This window comes from Leucoraja erinacea, chromosome 8 (assembly GCF_028641065.1).
Source record: "Leucoraja erinacea ecotype New England chromosome 8, Leri_hhj_1, whole genome shotgun sequence".
Lineage (NCBI taxonomy): Eukaryota > Metazoa > Chordata > Chondrichthyes > Rajiformes > Rajidae > Leucoraja > Leucoraja erinaceus.
This window is the reverse complement of record NC_073384.1, coordinates 11,462,816-11,485,980: the sequence shown is the minus strand read 5'-3', so window position 1 is coordinate 11,485,980 and position 23,165 is coordinate 11,462,816. Positions and strand designations below refer to the sequence as shown.

The 23,165-nt window shown below is 44.1% G+C and overlaps 1 long non-coding RNA gene across 2 annotated transcripts in view; it reads right to left on the bottom strand.

Annotated features, from left to right (window-relative positions):
• LOC129699311 (uncharacterized) overlaps positions 1-23,165 on the bottom strand; it is an 80,119-nt gene that overhangs the window by 5,128 nt on the left and 51,826 nt on the right. For both annotated transcript variants that reach the window (XR_008723823.1, XR_008723825.1), the window contains one exon: positions 49-113. This is a non-coding gene — a long non-coding RNA (uncharacterized LOC129699311). The remainder of the gene's footprint in view (positions 1-48; positions 114-23,165) is intronic.

Genomic DNA, 23,165 nt, shown 5'->3' with positions numbered 1-23,165 from the left:
TGAACTACTCAGTAAAGATGATAGACGGACACTATTGTGTGGACTTACCTTTCAAACAAGAAAGTGTTAGTCTGCCGAATAATCGTCGCATGGCAGAACAACGCACCCAGAATCTGAAACGCAAATTTGGCAAGAAAACGAAATTTCATGAGGAATATACGTCTTTCCTAAAGGTTATGATTGACAATGATTATGCCAAAATGGTACCAACAAACCAACTAAATCGAAGTGATGGAGGGCTTTGGTACATTCCGCACCATGTGGCGTATCACTGGAAGAAAGGGACCTTGAGGGTGGTCTTTGACTGTGCTGCAGTCTTCAAAGGAACATCACTTAATTGTCAACTACTGCAAGGTCCAGACCTGACCAACTCACTCATTGGAATTCTCATTAAATTCAGACACATTGACTTCTTGCGATTCTTATGGTGATCTGATGGGGATGCACGACAAGATCTTGTTGAATACCGGGATGAAGGTACATCTCTTTGGAGCAGTGTCATCACCAAGTTGCATTAAAGAAGACCGCAGAGGATAATAAAGCTCACGTTCCAGAAGTAGTGATAACCACCTTGAAGAATAATTTCTATGTGGATGATTGCTTAAAATCCATGTCTACGGAGCAGGAAGCAATTCAAATGGTAAAACATCTGACTTCCCTTTGCAAGAAGGGCTGATTTACCCTATCCAAGTGGATCAGCAACAGTCGTGTTGTATTGGAAAGCATTCGACCAGATGATAGAGCCAAAGAGACCAGGGAGTTGGATTTGGACAAAGAAAATTTGCCAATGGAAAGAGCATTGGGATTGCACTGGTGCATTACAGAGAAACATAGAAACATAGAAAATAGGTGCAGGAGGAGGGCACGGAAACAGGCCATCTTGGCCCTACAAGTCCATGCCGAACAAATTTTTTCCCCTTAGTCCCACCTGCCTGCATTCGTACCATAACCCTCCATTCCCTTCTCATCCATATGCCTATCCAATTTATTTTTAAATGATACTAATGAACCTGCCTCCACCACTTCCACTGGGAGCTCATTCCACACCGCCACCACTCTCTGCGTAAAGAAGTTCCCCCTCATATTTCCCCTAAACTTCTGTCCCTTAATTCTGAAGTCATGTCCTCTTGTTTGAATCTTCCCTATTCTCAAAGGGAAAAGCTTGTCCACATCAACTCTGTCTATCCCTCTCATCATTTTAAAGACCTCTATCAGGTCCCCCCTTAACCTTCTGCGCTCCAGAGAATAAAGACCTAACTTATTCAACCTATCTCTGTAACTTAGTTGTTCAAACCCAGGCAACATTCTAGTAAATCTCCTCTGTACTCTCTCTATTTTGTTGACATCCTTCCTATAATTGGGCGACCAAAATTGTACACCATACTCCAGATTTGGTCTCACCAATGCCTTGTACAATTTTAACATTACATCCCAGCTTCTATACTCAATGCTCTGATTTATAAAGGCTATCATACCAAAAGCTTTCTTTACCACCCTATCTATATGAGATTCCACCTTCAAGGAACTATGCACGGTTATACCCAGATCCCTCTGTTCAACTGTATTCTTCAATTCCCTACCATTTACCATGTACGTCCTATTTTGATTTGTCCTGCCAAGGTGTAGCACCTCACATTTATCAGCATTAAACTCCATCTGCCATCTTTCAGCCCATTTTTCCAAATGGTCTAAATCACTCTGTAGACTTTGGAAATCCTCTTCATTATCCACAACACCCCCTATCTTGGTATCATCTGCATACTTACTAATCCAATTTACCACACCTTCATCCAGATCATTGATGTACATGACAAACAACAAAGGACCCAACACAGATCCCTGAGGCACCCCACTAGTCACCTGCCTCCAACCCGATAAACAGCCATCCACCATTACCCTCTGGCTTCTCCCATTCAGCCACTGTTGAATCCATCTTGCTATTCCTGCATTTATACCCAACAGTTGAACCTTCTTAACCAACCTTCCATGAGGAACCTTGTCAAAGGCCTTACTAAAGTCCATATAGACAACATCCACTGCTTTACCCTCGTCAATTTCCCTAGTAACCGCTTCAAAAAATTCAAGAAGATTAGTCAAACATGACCTTCCAGGCACAAATCCATGTTGACTGTTCCTAATCAGACCCTGTTTATCTAGATGCTTATATATATTGTCTCTAAGTATCTTTTCCATTAATTTGCCCATCACTGAAGTCAAACTAACAGGTCTATAATTGCTAGGTTTACTCTTAGAACCCTGGAGTCAAGGGATATCTCCCGATATCCCTTGACTCCACTAGCCCCTAGAGATCTATCTAACTCTCTCTTAAATCAATCCAGTGACTTGGCCTCTGCTGCCCTCTGTGGCAGGGAATTCAATAAATTCACAACTCCCTGGGTGAAAAAGTTTCTTCTCACCTCAGTCTTAAATGACCTCCTCTTTATTCTTATTACAGAGTTCAAGTTCAGAATCTCGATTCAAGAGTCACCATGTACTAGAAGGGGTATCCTATCCGTGATTGGTTCTGCTTACGACCCTCTGGGATTTCTTGCACCATTTACAATGCCAGCCAAGTTGATTTTGCAGGATCTTTGTAAGGAAAAACTTGGATGGGATGAGAGTATAACGCAAACTTCCTCTCACCGATGGACAGAATGGTTAGCAGATCTCAACAAGATCTCAGAATTCAAAGTGGGCCAGTGCATGAAAATTACAAGCTTTGGTAAGATCAGAAGTCTACAACTGCATCATTTCTCAGATGCCAGTGAAAGTGGCTATGGTACTGTTTAATATCTAAGACTGGAAAATGATAACAAGGAGGTACATGTTGCATTCTTAATGGGAAAGGCCACAGTGGCATCGTTGAAGCAAATGACAATTCCCAGAATGGAACTTACTGCCACAGTCTTAGCTGTTAAACTTGACACAGTGCTGCAAAAAGAACTACAACTTCAACTGGAAGAATCTATCTTCTGGACTGATAGTACCATGGTGCTTAAATACTTCAATAACGAGAACAAACGTTTTTTTGACATTTGTAGCAAACAGAATCTGTTTTGTATTGGGAGCTATTAATGTTTCACAATGGAAATATGTTAACACAAAGGAAAATCCTGCGGATGAAGCTTCTAGGGAACTAACAGCAGACCGCTACTTAAGCAATAAGAGATGGATCAATGGAATGGAATTTCTATGTAAGCCAGACAGAGAATGGCCAAATCTTGAGCTGGGATTTGAAATCTCTGCTAATGATCTGGAAATTAAACAAAACATCACAGTGAACGTTATTGGTAAAAATCCTATTATTCTCTCGAAGGATTTTCACATTTCAACATTATTGTTATGACATATCCATGAATTGATCGGACATGGAGGAAGAAGTTTCATGCTGTCAAAACTTTGGACTTTTGTGTTTTAAACTATATACTGGGTATCATGCCTGATGTTAAGGGTTTGGTGCATACAGTACGACTTCAGACAAAGAACTATTTTTTTAATAAGCAAGTGCTTGCTTCTAGAAGGCGAAGGTGAAGATGGAAGAATCGCTAAAGAAGTCTGAATGCGGATATATAATGCATGCTATTTTTTGTTTGTTGTTACATGTTAAGCTTTTATAGCTCCTTTTTTTAATGTCTGTTCGTAATTGCCTCGTTATGCACTCAGACAAGTTAGGGGCTGGTATGTAGTAGCCATTTAGCTTAACTCAATATGTTATAACTAAAACCAGTTACCTTTAAATGTTACCTGCCTGTAATTGTGTGGGTGGGATTTATACGTAGTCGGAGGTGTGTTTGCGGCTGGGATTCTCACACAGACGCCCTAGTAATAAGTTGTTTAGTTTGAAGAAGCATGGGGGAGAGGTCACAGCTTTCGACCATGCACGAGTTTGACCATGAGTAAGATCAAAGTGTACTTAAACACGAAGAAGTTTGGATGAATATCTTACAGTTTTTACTACTACAATAAAGAAACTATTAAATAAGAGACTGTGTTTGGAAGATTTATCTTTGAATGTCTCGTGGAGAATTCGTGAGTGCGTTTCAATTCATCTCCTGAACCCCTATCTTCAATCATAGTGACTAGAGGAAAGATTCCTTGAAGGATATGAACATCTGTCACTACAATCTGCCTTCCTGTTCTTGCTACCAAAGTGGATAACCTCACATTTATCCACATTAAACTACATCTGCCATGCATCTGTCCACTCACCCAACCTGTCCAAGTCACCCTGCGTCCTCATAGCATTCTCCTCACAGTTCACACTGCCACCCAGTTTTGTGTCATCTGCAAATTTGCTAATGTTACTTTTAATCCCTACATCTAAATCATTAATGTATATTGTAAATAGCTGCGGTCCCAGCACTGAGTCTTGCGGTACCCCACTAGTCACTGCCTGCCATTCTGCAAGGGACCCGTTAATCCCTACTCTTTGTTTCCAATTTTCTATCCATGTCAGTACCCTACCCCCAATACGATGTGCTCTAATTTTTCCCACTAATCTCCTATGTGGGACCTTATCAAAGGCTTTCTGAATGTCCAGGTACACTACATCCAATGGCTCTCCCTTGTCCATTTTCCTAGTTACATCCTCAAAAAATTCCAGAGGATTTGCCAGAGGATTTTCCCTTCGTAAATCCATGCTGACTTGGACCAATCCTGTTATTGCTATCCAAATGTGTCGCTATTTCACCTTTTATAATTGACTCCAGTATCTTCCCCACCACCCACCCATGTCAGGCTAACTGGCCTATAATTCCCTGTTTTCTCTCCCCCACCTTTTTTAAACAGTGGGATAATATTAGCTACCCTCCAATCCACAGGAACTGATCCTAAATCGAACGAACATTGGAAAATGATCACCAATGCGTCCACGATTACTAGAGCCACCTCCTTAAGTACCCTGGGATGCAGGCCATCAGGCCCTAGGGATTTATCAGCCTTCAGTCCAATCAGTCTACCCAACACCATTTCCTGCCTAATGTGAATTTCCTTCAGTTCCTCCATCATTCTAGGTCCTCTGGCCACTAGTACATTTGGGAGATTGTTTGTGTCTTCCTTAGTGAAGACAGATCCAAAGCACCTGTTCAATTCGTCTGCCATTTCTTTGTTCCCCATGATAAGTTCACCTATTTCTTTCTTCAAGGGACCCATAATTGTTTAAACTAATTTTTTCCTCTTCACAAACCTAAAGATACTTTTACTATCCTCCTTTATATTCTTGACTAGCTTACCTTTGTACCTCATCTTTTCTCCCCGCATTGTCTCTTTAGTTATCTTCTGTTCCTCTTTAAAAGTATCTGGTTTCCAGCTCATCTTTGCATACAGGTTTGCAGGTTAATTGGCTTCGGTGAAATTGTCCCTGGTGTGCAAGATAGTGCCAGTGTATGGGCTGCTCACTGGTCGGCATGCACTCGGTGATCCGAAGGGCCTGTTTTCGCACTGTATCTCTAAAGCCTAAAGTCTAAAGTGTTGGATATATGGGATATCATATTGGTGAGCCTGTTGCTTTTTTTCTCCCGCACTAATAAGTTCATAAATTCAAAAGCGATAGGAGCAAGATTAGGTAATTCGGCTCATAAAGTCTACTCCGCCATCCAATCATGGCTGATCTATCTCTCCCTCCTCAACCCATTCTCCTGCCTTCTCCCCATGACACCTGACATCCGCACTAATCAAGAATCTATCTTGCCTTGAAAATAACCATTGACGTGGCCTCCACAGCCTTCTGTGGCAATGAATTCCACAGATTCACCACCCTTTGACTAAAGAAATTTCCCCTCATCTCCTACCTAAAGGAACGTCCTTTAATTCTGAGGCTATGACTTCTGGTCCTAGACTCTCCCACTAGTGGAAACATCATCTCCACATCCACTTTATCCAGGCCTTTCACTATTCGCCATCCACTCATGAGACTAATCTTCATCAGGCAACCAAGGACCTGTTTATTCTTAATGAATTTTAGACAAAGATGTGGAGCTCCAGCATTACAATCCAATCTTCAGCCTGTTTATTCAGATGATTTAGGATTTAGTAATCAGAGTCCTTTAATACTGACACCAGACCACTTCAGGGACCGGGATCAAACCAATCACCTGAATTTCCCAAACAGGCGATGGGCAGTTTTACCTTTTGCCATTTTCCTTTCATTTCAATTGAAAATCATTAAAGATTCTTCACTAAAAGAGTTAAAGTTTCCATTTAGAAGCAATAAACAAGATTACAGCACAGGTTTGAGGTTTTAATGTTAGAACAAACCATTTTATTGCACAGTTTGAATAAACAAAACATTCAAGAGGAAATGTTTAGAAGGCTGTGGGTCAAATGGAAATAGATGGGACTAATGGAGATGGGGTATCTTTCTTTGGCACGGGTAAGTTGAGCCGAAGGGCCTGTTTCCATGCTGTATGCCTCTATGACTCTAAGTTGAAAAAGCCAATGATGATACAATACACATGACCAGAAATGAAATAACTCATTTCGTGTCATGATTTTTTATGGACCTTGAGTCAGGGCATCATTTACCACATGCTGAAAACTGAGGGATATTGACATGGAGGATGTTTTTTCATGGGATTTTTTGTTGAAAAATGTCAACCATTTAATACAGAGTAGAAGCAATATATTTTCTTTCAGGATGTTATGAGCCTTTGGAGCTGTCTTCCTCAATGGGTGGTGGAAGTAGCTTAACAAATATATTTTTTAATATATTATTGTCATGGGGAACAGATTCTAATTTCTGATTTTTTTTCCAAAATATGTTATTGGACAGTTAAGGTGGCACAAAATACCACGGCGCGTGGATTTGTGGAAAAGAATCATAATCTACAAAACAAATATGCTGGTGTCAATGAAACTGTGGTAGCAGAGCGGCATGGTTGGTAGATCTGCTGCTTCATGGTGCCAGAGACCTAGGTTGAATACTAACCTCAGCCATGTTGAATTGGTCCACGTCAAGTTTGCACTTTGTCCCTGTGACCGTGTGGGTTTTTCTCCTTGTTCTCCGGTTTCTCCCACATCCCACAAAGACGTGCAGATTTGCAGGTTAATTGACATCTTTAAACTGCTCTTACTGTGTAGGGAGTGGATGCGAAAGTGGGATAGCATAGAAATAATGTGAGTGGCCGATCAATGGTGGCGTGGACTCGGTGGGTCGAACGGCCTGTTTCCGCACTGCATCTCTAAAGTCTAAAGTCCAGAGTCAAAGGACCAAGCAGAATTTCAGGACTTTTGCCAAGGAGGAGGCAGAGAAGTTATCTGATCTGGACCAGGAAGCAGAGGGTGTTTTGTTTAGTTTAGTTTAGTTTAGAGATATAGCGCAGAAACAGACCCTTTGACCCACCAAATCCGTAGCAAATAGCGATCCCCACACATTAACACTATCCTACACCCACTAGGGACAATTTTTACATTTACCAAGCCAATTAACCTACAAACCTGCATGTCTTTGGAGTGTGGGAAGAAACCTAAGATCTTGGAGGAAACCCACGTGGTTACGGGGAGAACCTATAAACTAGTAAGATTAAACGAGAACTTACCAGTTTGAAGTTTGATCTGTATTTTATGAGGAGTTACGATGAGGGATTACGTGAAGAAGCCCGCCCCAGGACGCATTGCGGCATACTTCAAAGCAGCGGTGTGGAATCACAGATAGACACAAGTATTTGAAGTAACATAGTAAAGAATAAAGAGACATCAATTATCAGTTTGATCCATGTAATGAGGGTGGGAGCGGAGGGCACGTAATCCCTCATCGTAACTCCTCATAAAATACAGATCAAACTTCAAACTGGTAAGTTCTCGTTTAATCTTACTATTTTACTTCGGAGTCACGTGAGTGACTACGTGAAGATTTCAAAGCTTTTGTGATTTCAAACCGTGTAACAGCTTTATATCACTCGCTGCCGAAGCCTTTGAGGGAGGAAGCGTGTTATCATAATCAACCAATGATTCTGTTTATAGAAAAAAACAATGGTATTTTTACAATAACACTGAAGAATTTTAAATGCTCCCCTTGGCTAATTTGAATATTTGCAGATTGGAATCTTTCCTGCAAATAAAAACAGGTTTTGTCAACAGTTTATATAATAATTTATTTCTCTGAACGTTTTACCCCCACTATTCTGCTGTAGCCAGGATGTGGTTTACAGGCACGTCCATTCTTTTGCCGTTGACGTGGAAGCTTCTCCTGTGGGATGACAACTTTATACATGTTAGTTTTATCCCAGGAGCTTTAACCTGCTTGAGCCATTTCAAAAAAGGCTTGTTACCCGACCACAAGGTGTTTTGTGACCAACCCACAAGGCTTTTCATCTCCCTCGCATAATTAGGTTGTGTCTATGTAAGGTAATAGGGTCTTGGCACATACCGTGTTTTCTGGCGGGTAGCCCGGGTTTTATGACTGGATAAGGTGTTCCTGGTCTGGTTTGACCATTCCCTGGACAAATGATAGAGATCTGGTCTGAAGCTGTGAGCATGGTGTCCAGTTGAAAATAGGAGTAGTGACTGGACCCTCTGTGCTGCTCCATGTGCCTTCAACATATGTTTTTAGTGCATAGAAGGTTCAGGTTTAGGGCTCTGGCTGGTGGGATCCCCTGAAGTATGGTTAACCACTGTGACATCCCATATATAGGTGTACCTAGTCTAGGGGTTTAGAGTTTTAATACCCTTCAAATTTACCACCAGCCAGTGACCCCATGGCCTGTTGTCCTGTAGCTGTTTTGAAAAAGAACAGGCAGGGCAATTCTAGCTGTGTTGATGGCACTGTAGCCGAATCCTTCATCATGATGAAGGTTCTCCAGGAATTCCAGTTCGTAGTACCTGTATCGGATGAGTAGGTTTTCCCTGTATCCTTGCAGTACTTCTCTTGATGCTGGACAAGTGTTGTAGTCCAGTGGATGTTCAAAAGGATGCTGACATGGTGTCGATTGTTCAGTATAACAATCCCAGTCCCAGAGGCTTGCGCAGAATCTGCAGCTCAGGAGCTTATTTTCTCATGGCACAGTTGATTTGTGCCCGGCTCCGATTATTAATAATTCTGGGTACTGGAAAACACCATCCAAGTTTCAACAGCCATGTCATGGCGTGAAGTGAAACAAGGGCTGCGTAAGTCCGTCAGGTACTATCAAATACCTGAAGCAGAATCCTTTTGTACTGTGCGTTGTTCTCGATTGGTGAGGCAGAAGGGAAAAAAATACATAGAATTAATTTCACCAATGCAGCGTGAACGCATTTGTCTATCAATATTATAAATACATTCTTGAATGACAACATGACCTATAGGTCAGAAAAGTTAATATATATAGCTGACGATCTTTCTGCTGGAACTATCTGTCCCAGAGAAATTTTTTAATGAGGATTCCACTGCCCCAGGGTCTGGTTTCCCCCCGCGACATACATAGGACATCCTCGAACACCTGGTGATATAGCGTTAATGCAAATAATCGATATCAGTTTCACATTCCATTTTAATTGTCATTGTCAGTGTACAGTACAGCGACAATGACATGCATTAATATCTGTTGCATCATATAGCTTAATAGTTTTGTTAACTTTATATGAAAACATCTAATTGATGTAGTCCTTAATATTATGTGACCTGGTGTCTGTCACTGTATTTTGCTTACCGCCCAGGTAAGTTGTTGATAGTCAAATACATCTATGGATATACCATTGCCAAATTGGTTTGACCAACTTCTCATATGATACCGACTTTATGCTGCCATATGGTTAATATAGGCCACCTCCATAGTGCAGTCTATTTATACCCATACATGCAAGTGCTTTAAAACTCATAAAATTCACCCGAACATTTTTTAGATAATTAATGCCCAGATAAGTGGTAACCCCACCACTGTCTTTCTGATATTACTTCAGTGGGTAACTTCATGAGATGCTCAATGACAACCTATATGTTGTTTTTGATACTAACATCTGAATGATGTAGACAGAAATGGTACCATTTTTTCCCAATTACTCTGTTATTTGTCGAGTAGTTGGCAGTTTGACCATTAATTTGTGCTTGTTTGTGCCAATTCAACTATGTTGTCTCATGGCATCCTTATAGTTACGTGGACTGAATTAATATGAAAACCAAGATAGTCCAAGAAAGCGCTCTATATGCTGGTAGGAACCAGGCCCACCTACCTCCATGGTTATTGGCGGTTTTGTGTTTTCTGTTTTCTGAGTGCTTTTGTTCTGAGGACGTGCTGGCGACGTTGGGGGGAGGCATATTTTCCAGGGGGTCCGCGGCGGGCCCTGATCTAAAAGATCTTTGGGGATAGTGCGGCCCCAAGCGTTCACCAGTCCCATATTCTAGACATTGACTGGTGGATGCCGTGAGGTGCTGCTGTTTGGGTATCGAAAGTCGTGGTTTGCTCGTCCCTTGGCCTGCCCTCATGATGCCGAAGGTTTTTGATGCCTCTTCGATCTCCTTCAGCTTTTTATTCAGATCTCTCCCAAATAGCAGTGAGTCTGCCTCCGCTGCTGGGCTTTGCTCAAGCCTGCATCTTTGAGATTGAGGGCAGGTGTTGTATTTCCCTTCAGAGATTGTTCGAATTGTGGTACACCTTAATACCAGCACTTTCTGGTGGCATGTGTTGATCTCGTTATCTCCACAGAACGAGCATAGGCTGTGATAGCTAACATCAGGAGCCTTCGGATCCGCTGTAGCTTGAGTTTATATGCCCGCATAAGGCCCCCACAACTTCCAGATTTTGCTGTTTTAGGCTTATTCCCCTTAAGGGCCTCACAGTTCTCTGGTGCTGTATATTCTTGCTGGCTGCCATTGTTTTGGCTCCGGCGGTGCTCCAGCCCGTGGGGTTGCTACGAAGCGGTCCACCACACCCAACAGCTGTTCCTGATCCTGCACCTCATGCATACTCCCGATTTTGTCCGCCTGCCCCATTTGCAGACCAGCCCTGCCCTGGTCACCAATGCTAGCCTCCTGCTCCAACCCGTGGTATGAGGGTAGCAAAGGGCAGTGCCTGACACGACACTATGGAGGAGGTGCCTGTCCTGTCTCGCCGGGAGCGCTGCTGTTCCCGGTGGACCTTCTCCTCCAGGAGCTGCTAAATGCAGCTCAGGCGGCTGTCTCTCTCTGCTTTGGTAGAGACATGTCCCCCTCCGACGAATCGGAGACGACCGGCCGTTTGGCTTCCTGGCCGCTTTCCCAGTCCGCCGTGCAGGCTCTGGCGAGACTGGCTTGGCTCGGTCTCAGGGATAGCGAAAACCGCTCTGCGAGCGACGCTGCCGCCGGTTGCTGCCCCGCTGGTAGAGTTGGAGCGGGGCAGTTTCTCTTTGCGAGTTTTTTGCGTTGTGTTCCTGAAATCTGTAATAAAACACAACTGCAAACTCACCTTTCCAATGCCCAAGAGCCGCTCCTGCAGCTCAGGCGGCTGTCTCTCCCCCTCCTGGGTGGAGAGACGTCCCAGTCCGATGTCGGCTCCACCGCCCGGTTTTACACACATCCAGCCCGCTGCTCAGGCGCTAGCGGGCTGGCTCGGTCGCGGTGTCGGGTTTGCGGACCGCCCGCTAAGCGGTCCTACCGCCTGTTGCTGCCCAATGACGTTTCCTTCGTCGAGCAGGCAGGTGCAGCATTTTCCCCAGCCCGCAGCTGATGCTGACGGGCTTGGTGCAGTGTCGGGAGCGGGCCGCTGATTAGCGGTCCTTGCTCTCTCTCTCTCTCTGCACTCGGGCTGCTGCTCACCTGCACTCGGGCTGCAGCGCACTCACGCCAGCACTGCACAGTGGGTCCCCTTAACTGGCTCCGCAAATGTCGGAAGCCTCCTCCCGCCCGCCTGCCTGCCTCACCTGGACAGTACTCGAGAGCGAGCGAGGACTGAGGGGGACCCCAACGCAGTGCTAGCGCCGTCTTCCTGCGCTCTCTCGATGTCGCCCCTGTGGAGAGTTACCGGCACCGGCACAGCTCCCATCCATGGTCCGCCGGCGCTCTCTCTCCCTGGTAGCGTCTTTCCTCCCCTCCCGCGAACGGAAAACTCCTGGCGGAGTCCAAGGGGGCCGCTTGCACGCCCTGCGGGAAACAAGCAGACGCAAAGGGGCTGTAACAGTAAAGGTAAGTACTTACCTAAACTTAGATTTTTTCTCGTTTCTTCGGGAGCCCTGTCTCCCGCCTGCCGCTTTGCATGCTGAAACGTAAATGCCGCAATGCGTCCTGGGACGGGCTTCTTCACGTAGTCACTCACGTGACTCCGAAGTAAAATCCGTACAGACAGCACCCATAGTCGGGAATGAACCCGGGTCTCCAGTGCTGGAAGCGCTTTAAGGCAGCAACTCTTCCGCTGTGACATTACTACCCCTATGAGTGTAGAGCAGCTGTACATACTTACCATAAATAAATCTCAGGATTTGACTAAGACGCATCCGCTGATCTTTAAGGAGATGAGGAAACTGGCATACATCTCGAACTGTTGAGGTGCCAGGGGCTGGGGACAGGAAACATTATTTATATCTTTGTTTTGGAGCGATAAGGGAATAAAAAGTGTTTCATTCAAAATGCAAGCCTGTAAGATTGGTGTCTGTAGTGGGTAACCCATGTTGAATGATCAAGTTGTGGAACATTTAGACACAAGAAATATTTCCAATGCTGGTTGTTGGGAAAGTCCTGGTCATCTTTTGTTTGATAAAGGAGCCTGATAGGGGTCGGGGAATACGGATTGGCTACTCTTCGATCTTGGTTAAGTTTTCGACCCACCTTGTTGGAAAGGCTGGGAGTGAAAAATAAAGAAAGCAAGAGTTGGTGGAAATATATTGCAATAGATGTTATCTGTTTAAGCAGTAAAACCCAGAGTATTGCCACGCAAGGCTGTGGAGGCCAAGTCAATGGATATTTTTAAGGCAGAGATAGATTGATTCTTGATTATAGAGTCATAGAATCATAGTGATACAGTGTGGAAACAGGCCCTTCGGCCAAACTCGCTCACACCGCCAACAATGTCCCAGCTGCACTAGTCCCACTTGCTTGCGCTTGGTCCATTTCTCTCCAAACCTGACCTATCCATGCACCTGTCTAAGTGTTTCTTAAACCATGGGATAGTCCCAGCCTCAACTACATCCTCTGGCAGCTTGTTCCATACACCAACCACCCTTTGTGTGAAAAAGTTACCCTCGGATTCCTATTAAAACTTTTCCCCTATGTCCTCGATTCCCCTACTCTGGGCAAAATTACTCTGTGCATCTACCCAATCTATTCCTCTCATGATTTTGCATACCTCTATAAGATCTCCCCTCATCCTCCTGTGCTCCATGGAATAGAGACCCAGCCTACTTCCCCTCACCCTATAGCTCACACCTCCTAGTCTTGGCAACATCCTTGTAAATCTTTTCTGAACCCTTTCAAAAGCTTGGCAATATCTTTCCTAAAACATGGTGCCCAGAACTGAACACAATAGTTTAAATGCGATCTCACCAACGTCTTATACAACTGCAACATGACCTCCTAACTGTGCAACCGCAAGGGATGCAACACCTGTCCCTTTACCTCCCCGCTCGACTCCATTCATGGACCCAAGCAGTTGTTCCAGGTGCGACAGAGGTTCACCTGCATCTCCTCGAACCTCATCTATTGCATCTGCTGCTCTAGATGTCAGCTGATCTACATCGGTGAGACTAAGCGGAGGCTGGGCGATCGTTTCTCAGCTCGGTCCGCAAGAACCTACCTGACCTCCCGGTGGCTCAGCACTTCAACTCCCCCTCCCATTCCCCATCCAACCTCTCTGTCCTGGGTCTCCTCCATGGCCAGAGTGAGCAACACCGGAAATTGGAGGAACAGCACCTCATATTCCGCTTGGGGAGTCTGCATCCTTCGGGCATGACCATTGAATTCTCCCAATTTTGTTAGCCCTTGCTGTCTCCTCCCCTTCCTCAGCCCTCGGGCTGTCTCCTCCCATCCCTCAGCCCTCGGGCTTCTCCTCCTCCTTTTTCCTTTCTTCTCCCCGCCACCCCCCATCAGTCTGAAGAAGGGTTTTGGCCCGAAACTTTGCCTATTTCCTTCGCTCCATAGATGCTGCTGCACCAGCTGAGTTTCTCCAGCCATTTTTTGTGTACCTCCTAACTTCTATACTCAATACTCTGACTGATGGAGGCCAAAGTGCCAAAAGCCCTTTTAACCATCTTATCTACCTGTGACTCGACCTTCAAGGAATCATGCACCTGTACTCCTAGATCTCTCTGCTCTACAACACTACCCAGATTAGTACGGGTGTCAGGGATTATAGGGAGCAGGCAGGAGAATAGGGTTAGGAGGGGGAGACAGATCAGCCATGATTGAATGGCGGAGTAGACTTGATGGGCCGAATGGCCTAATTTTGCTCCTATCGCTTTTGAATTTATGAACTTATGAGTATCACATCCACATGACCTTATTGTGCACAGCAACTGACAGTGACCTGGGAAATGGAGCCAGTTGAATCTGTCAGGATGTGTTGTTTGAATTTTGCTTGTACTGATCAGGAATCACAGTCAATGTGGATGGTTTGATTGTAATTATGTTGTCTTTTCTTTGACCGGATAACACTCAACAAAAGCTTTTCACTGCACCCGACAATAATAAACTAAACTAAACATGTGCCATACACACACACACACACACACACACACACACACACACACACACACACACACACATACACACACACACACACACACACACACACACACACACACACACACACACACACACACACACACACACACACACACACAATCACACACACACCTACACACTATATCACACACGCACCTACACACACTCACACACCCACACACCTACACAAACACACACCTACACACACACACCTACACAAACACACTTACACACAATCACACACACACCTACACACACCTTCACAAACACACACATCCACACACACCTACACAAACACACTTACACACAATCACACTATATCACACACACACACACACACACACACACACACACACACACACACACACACACACACACACACACACACACACACACACACACACACACACACACACACACACACACACACACACACACACACACACACACACACACACACACACACACACACACACACGCACACACACACACACACACACACAGCCAAATACACAAACAATGTATCAATGTCTTTTTGATGAAAGGTTGAAGTGTCCCGAGCTGAAACGTAGTTACATTGTCCTTTTAAAAAAATTGGCAACTGTACTTCTTTGTTCCTACTCAAATTTATCCCCCTTAAAGGATAATTACTGTAAGTTTTTATCTTGGCTTGTTATCATTGTATGTTTGGATTCTAACTCATGACTTCAAGAATCTTACCAGTTCCCACAAGGAAGTTTCTTCCAATTCTGAAATCTCAAGGGGTGGCTCTAGATGTGGAATGATTAATTAGACAGATCTAGTAATTACGTGCTGTCAAGATTGAGTGTTGATAATGTATAATTCGGAAAAAGTAACATTTAGGAAGGTACAAAATTCTTTAGGAATAATGCTTGGGAAAAACAGTGACAATGACTTTTTAAACTGCTAAATTTTGGAAAATTTGAAACAGCTAAATTTTGCAATGATTGAAAGCTGAACACAATGACATTGAAATTTAATGTAGGGAAGTGTAAAGTACTCTACATTAATCAGTGGGTTCCAGGATGTGACAATTACCTTAATTGGAATGAAATATAATAAAATATAAAAATAAATTAGCAGGATTTTTCACATCCATGGCGATTTACAGAACCAATTAATTTACAAACCCGCAGTTCTTTGTGATGTTGGATGAAACCAGAGCCTCCGGAGAAAACATGTGGTCATAGTGAGACCTTGAAAACTCTACACAGGCAGCACCCAAGGTCAGGATCAAACCCGGGTCTCTGGAGCTGTGAGATAGCATCTCCACCTTCTGTCTCACTGTGCTGACACTGTGTGTGTTCTGATTGACAATAGATTGATACTATCAGCAAAATACAGCAAAAAGTAAATTTTACCTCGTACGTTGAGACTGATTAACGTCAACATTCATCCAGAGTTGTGAAATATTCTTGTCACTTTATAGAGTATGAGTGCATCTGTGTTTGCCCCTTTGTGCTTTGGTGATTGCCCAGCAGATGGGAACTGGAGTGAATGGTCTCGTCATGATGGTGGATAGAGAGGAGAGAGGAAATTATGAAAATTCACTAACTATCCACAATATCTCTCTGGGAAAGGCAAAAATATGAATGGATTTTTGCTGAGGGTTTGAAAGATCCCAGTGGTGGCGACCAGGGAAGAGTATCCTTTAATATCATTCAAAAAGGCCATTACTATTTAGTTTAGTTTAGAGATGCATCGCGTAAATGGCCCACTTCAGCTCACCGAGTCCGCGTTGATCAGTGATCCCCGTACACCAACACTATCCTACACACTAGGGACAATTTTAAATTTTTACTGAAGCCAAGTAACATACAAAACTGTACATCTTTGGATTGTGGGAGGAAACCAGGGCACCAGGAGAAACCCCACGTGGTCACAGGGAGAATGAGCAAACTCTGTATAAACCGAACCCATAGTCAGGATCTAAGATGGGTCTATGGTGCTGTTAGGCAGCAACTCTTTTTCTGCGCCACTGTGTCATCCCTCGCCTTTGTGAGTTAAGAACTCTGTATCTCTGGAGAGAAGGAAAGGGTGACGAAGGGTCTTGACCCGAAACGTCACCCATTCCTTCTCTCCAGAGATGCTGCCTGTCCCGCTGAGTTACTCCAGCATTATGTGTCTACCTTCGATTTAAACCAACATTTGCAGTTCTTTCCTGCAGAATGTTATCTCTTCAGGGATGCTCTGACAGATTTGTTTAACTAGCTTTGGGATGTAGCATAATTTATCCAGGGGATGAAGTAATTAGTGTCTGAGCTGAAGAACTCTTGGTCAGATAAAGGGGAGCAGGCAGTGAAGTCAGTCTGAATGAAGGCTCCTGACCTGAAACTTTCCTGTCAGCACAAGCTGAAAACTTATTATAATGCCGCATTTGTGTCAAAACCTGCCCCTCAAACTATAAAAGGGTGTGCCCTTCCCAGAATTAGGATTTTATTTACATGGAATCAAGTGAATACCTGCCCCTGTCTCCTCACAAACTTCTGTAAGAATTTCTACGTCGCTGGTGTGAATGCCTTCTGCAAGGATGGAGAATCAGAGGGTTGAGGCAAAGTGGCGTCTGAGTCTTTTACCCAGAGTTGTGAATTTATGGAATTTCCTGCCACAGAGGGCAGTGGAGGCCAAATCACTGGATGGATTTAAGAGAGAGTTAGATAGAGCTTCAGGGGCTAGTGGAGTCAAGGGATATGGGGAGAATAAAGGCTCCTGCTTCTTGCCAGATGCAGGAAGATTGTTCCCGATGTTGGGGAAGTCCAGGACAAGGGGTCACAGCTTAAGGATAAGGGAGAAATCCTTTAGGACCGAGATGAGAAAATCATTTTTCACACAGAGTGGTGAATCTCTGGAACTCTCTGCCACAGAGGGTAGTTGAGGCCAGTTCATTGACTATATTTAAGAGGGAGTTAGATGTGGCCCTTGTGGCTAAAGGGATCAGGGGGTATGGAGAGAAGGCAGGTACGGGATACTGAGTTGGATGATCAGCCATGATCATATTGAATGGCGGTGCAGGCTCGAAGGGCCGAATGGCCTACTCCTGCACCTATTTTCTATGTTTCTATGAGAAGGCAGGCACGGGTTATTGATAGGGACAATCAGCCATGATCACAATGAGTGGAGGTGCTGGCTCGAAGGGCCGAACGGCCTCCTCCTGCACCTATTTTCAATGTTTCCATGTTTCTATGAGAAGGCAGGCACGGGTTATTGATAGGGACGATCAGCCATGATCATATTGAATGGCAGTGCTGGCTCGAAGGGCTGAATGGCCTCCTCCTGCACCTATTTTCAATGTTTCTATGCAGTAGGGGAATCAAGAACCAGAGGACATAGGTTTAAAGTGAGATGGGAATGATTTAATAGGAACCTGAGACGCAACCTTTTCACACTGAGGATGGTGTGTATATGAAACGAGTTGCCAGAGCAGGTAGCTGAGGCAGGTGATATAATACTAATTAAAATACATTTGGACTGTTACCCTGTATAACGTGTAGGAAGGAACTGCAGATGCTGGTTTAAATCGAAGACAGATACAAAATGCTGGATTAACTCAGCGGGATAGGCAGCATCTCTGGAGAGAAGGATTGGGTGATGTTAAGGGTCGAGACCCTTCTTCAGACAGTTATATCGATGGAAAGGTTTAGAGCAGTGGTTCTCAACGTGGGGCGTACGCCCCACAGGGGGGCAATTTGATTTTTAAGGGGGGCAATTGTGCGCGACTGAGGAGGTCTGGGTCCAAATTTTCAATTTTTATTTTTTTGGATTTTCCATCAGGTAAACGTATGTAGTTTATGTTTCAGATGTTATTTTGAGTAAATAATTTTTTTTGGGGAAAAAAGGTCTTTATTGTGTTGTTATTACATAATCACCGCGCCATCGCTCTTCATGCACGTCGCACGAAGCGCGCGAGGTCATGGGAGAACCTTATTTATTGAATTGGATTTAGAAATGCGATTCAAAGAGCTTTTGCTAAGTTACCCTTATAATATCTATTTCCTCCGTTTTCTCTCAAGGGAAAGCAAGGGGGGGGGGGGCATCAGGATTTTAGAGGTGATTAGGTGCGGCATGGCCAAAAAAAGGTTGGGAACCACTGGTTTAGAGGGATATGGGCCAAACACAAGCAAATGGGACAATTGTAGATGGGGCAACTTGGTCGGCATGAACAAGTTGGGCCGAAGTGCCGATTTCCGCACAGTATGACTCTATGGTGCCTATTGTGGATGTTACAGATAGAACTTAGTGAACTGTTGAAATAATTTGAAGTGATCATATCTCTGAGTTCCACTGATAGGGTCAACAATTGGTGTGTGCATTCCCTAATAAGGGTATATATTTTCTTGAAGCTGACTTGCATCACCGCGTGGCAGTAAATGATGAATAGGACTTTGATCGAGTTGTTGAAACTACTGATAAACTGGAAAAATATACAAGGTGGAATTTCTACTGCCAAAGTCATACATGATTGATGATGTCCTTTTGTGCAAGTGGGATACATCTTCAATGAGGATTGATGTTTGCATACTTGACTCTAAATTATTATTCCGTCTTCAAAATGCCCTGCCTTTAGAAGTCTCAATACACGTTGGGCTTCTGACCCCATAATCAGTGTGCATCTGCTTCAGTGAATAACAATTAAACAATTGCTCTTGTTAAATCTGCCCGACATAATATTTTGTGTTTGCGTGAAAAATACTCTCACTCTGATGATACTAACTGCCTGCTATTGTAGTGTGAGGACGGCTTCTCTCAGATGTTATCAGCTTATGAAAAATGATTGCAGAATGAATACAATCTTGAGTTATTTGTAATCTCATAGTATTGTGCGTACATTAGTAGCATTAGTATTGGTCTCCCATATTAAGCACTATAAACATTCTCAGTTGCAGAGTAGCTGCAGTCTACAACAATTTACCAATTATGTTGGCATCCAATGAGGATGTATCCACTACTGGGAGAGTCTTGGACCAGAGGTCATATCCTCAGAATTAAACAACGTTCTTTTAGGAAGGAGATGAGGAGAAATTTCTTCAGTCAGAGGGTGGTGAATCTGTGGAATTCTTTGCTACTGAATGCTGTGGAGGCAAAGTCAGTGGGTATGTTTAAAGCAGAGATGGTGGTGATTAATACGGGTGTCAGAGGTGATGGGGAGAAGGCAGGATAATGGGGTTAGGAGGGAGAGATGGATCAGCCATGATTGAATGGCGGAGTAGACTTGATCGGTTGAATGACCTAATTCTACTATCACTTATGATCCTATGGTTTTATGAATTATCAATGTCAAAATTAGTAACATAGAAACATAGAAACATAGAAAATAGGTGCAGGAGTACGCCATTCGGCCCTTCGAGTCTGCACCGCCATTCAATATGATCATGGCTGATCATCCAACTCAGTATCCTGTACCTGCCTTCTCTCCATACCCCCTGATCCCTTTAGCCACAAGGGCCACATCTAACTCCCTCTTAAATATAGCCAATGAACTACCTTCTGCGGGAGAGAATTCCAGAGATTCACCACTCTCTGTCTTTCCTCAGATTAGGAGTGATACTCCAGGTGTGGTTTTCCTCATCTCGGTCCTACTCAAAGATGAATTCTCCTTTGCTGCGCCTGCATCCTTAAACTGTGACACCCTTGTTCTGGACTTCCCCAACATCGGGAACAATCTTCCTGCATCTAGCCTGTCCAACCCCTTAAGAATTTCTATAAGATCCCCCATCAATCTTCTAAATTCTAGCGAGTACAAACCGAGTCTATCCAGTCTTTCTTCATATGAAAGTCCTGACATCCCTGGAATCAGTTTGGTGAACCTTCTCTGTACTCCCTCTACCAGAGTACATGCAAGAATGTCTTTCCTCAGATTCAATTTCTTAGTAAAATTAGATAACAGGGATGACAAAACTGTATGCAATACTCCAGTGTGTGGTCAGGTTCACCATTGTAAGACCCTGTACAGGTAGAATGTGCAGTAGACCAAACAAAACCTCTCCTGCTGCCTATACTCAAATCCTTTTGCTATGAGGTTGTGCAAAACTAGTTTAATTATGGGGGGTGGCAACATACAGCACCTTCGACCCCTTCTGTCTATACAGAGTTTGTACACTGCCTGCTGGTTTCCTCCCTGATTAATTGCCTACTTTTCCCGAGTGGGACTGGTGTGCCATGACACGGACCAGGTCTCGTTGCACTGTATCCCAAAAACTAAACTCTAAAAACTAGGACGAAAAGTAGACCCCCTTTCATTTGGCCTGATTATCTGATCATCCAAAATCAGTACCCCGTTCCTGCTTTTCCACCATTCAGATAATAATCTACTTTCCTGTTTTTGCCACTCCCAAAGTGGGGAATATGAACCTCACATCCTTTATCCACATTATACATGCATCTGCCATCAGAATCATTAGCGCACTCACCCAGCCTATCCAAGTCACCTTGCAGCCTCCTAGCATCTTCCTCACAGCTAACACTGCACCCCCAGCTTCGAATGGTCATCCGCAAATTTTTGGAGATTGTTGCATTCAATGAACCCTCGTCTCAAATCATTCGATAATATATATCGTTAAATAGCACTGAGGTCCCAGACACTGACCTGTTCCTTGCGGTATCCCACTAGTCACTGTACACTGCCATTGTGACAGAGGGCCCGTTTACTCCTACTCATTGCTTCCTGACTGCCAGCCGGAGTTCTCGTATCCACATCAATACTGAACTCCCCCAATACCGTGTGCTTTAAGTTTGTATACTAATCTCAGTGTATAAGTAGCATCTGGGTTACCTTGTCGAAAGCACCTTCTAGAAGTCCACCCAAATATCAACACAGATTTGTAAGTATTTGTGGTAAGACAAGGAAACAATCTCAGTACAGGATCGCATGTACCAGAGTACATGACTATTCAAGCACATTAAAATCTTGGCAGGGGGACAAATTTCCTTCAAGTCACGGTTCATATCAAGTTCTTAGTAAAATTATGATAACAGGGATGACAAAGGGGTTGCGTTGTGTTGAGTGATTGAATAGTTGCTGAACACCAAGCACTAATATGGTGTGAATCGCTGGAGTAGCACGGCTGAATCAGGTTACAGTTATGATGAGACTTGCATTGTAATGTGATTCCTATGCTGACGGAGGTAGAATGTGACCAAACATGTCAGACCAAACAAATTCCTCTCCTCAGTCTTGCAGCAGAGAACCAAATTCTCTACATCATCAATTTGTGCGTAGTCGTCAGGTGCTGGGCATGGTGGTCATAAAACCACAAGCACAAAAGGTTGTGCGAAACTAGTTTAATTATGGGGGCGCCACTGTGGCGTAATGTCTCACAGCGCCTGAGACCCGGGTTCGATCTCGACTACGGACACTTGTCTATACAGAGTTTGGACATTCTCCTGTGACCGCGTGGGTTTTCACAAACATCTTCGGTTTCCTCCCACGTATAGGTCTGTAGATTAATTGGCTTGGTAAATGTAAAAATTGTCCCGAGTGGGTGTAGGGATAGTGTTAATGTGCGGGGATCACAGGTTGGTGCGGACCCGGTGGGCTAAGGGGCTGTTTCCGCACTGTATCCCAAAACTAAACTAAACTAAAAACTAGGACGAAAAGTAGACAAAAGGGAGTCAGATTGGCAAAGAAAGGGAGAAAAATGGCGAGCCAGAGGGAGGGATATGGGTTGAAGGGGAAAGATAGAGCAACATAGAAAATGGCGGAGTGACTTGAGGAGAAGGCCATTCTGCCCAACGAGCCAGTATGAACATGACCATTTCACAATTAAATTATGTTTTTTAAAATAACTGATCATTCCAAATTCAAGTATCCCGGGCCACACTGGCTGAGGTCCCCCCATGATCTTTGATCCGTTAGCCCTAAGCAGTACTTAAATCTAACTCTCTCTTGAAAACAGCGTCTGTGAATGGCTTTGAATGCCTTTGTGGCAGAAATTCCAATTATATTCCACATAGGGGAAGAATAAAGCATGTGAGAAAAGGAAGCTGAACAAACACATTGTGACCTCTCTTGGGGGGCAGAGGAAAGGGGGGTCCCACTCAAATCCTTCATACACAGCTGTGCTTACTCTCCACTTCACTCTGCCCTCTTTGTCAGCAGATGGAGCCCACCACTGCCTTGTGGATGCCCTGACAAGACTTGAAGGTTGGGCAAGGGGGGGAGGGGTTGAACTTACAGGGACCAGGAGGGAGAGTCTAGGAACTAAGGGCAAGGCCTCAGAATCAAAGGACGTACCTTTAGAATGGAGATCAGGAGGGACAAATTTATTTTGTCAGAGGGTGGCGAATCTGTGGTATTCATCGCCACAGACGGCTGTGGAGGCCAAGTCTTTGGGTATTTTTAAAGTGGAGATCGATAGATTCTTGATTGGTGTCAAAGGTTACAGGGAGAAGGCCCTTCTGTGTTAGTGTGTCCTTTTGTTGCTGTCGGCACTTGTATGAGTAAACACATTGAGTGAGATGTGTTATGTTATCTTACTGCCATCACAATAGTATTTGTGCTACATATGTCAGACACGGTGAGTCACTGTCTACTGTAAATCTATTAGAC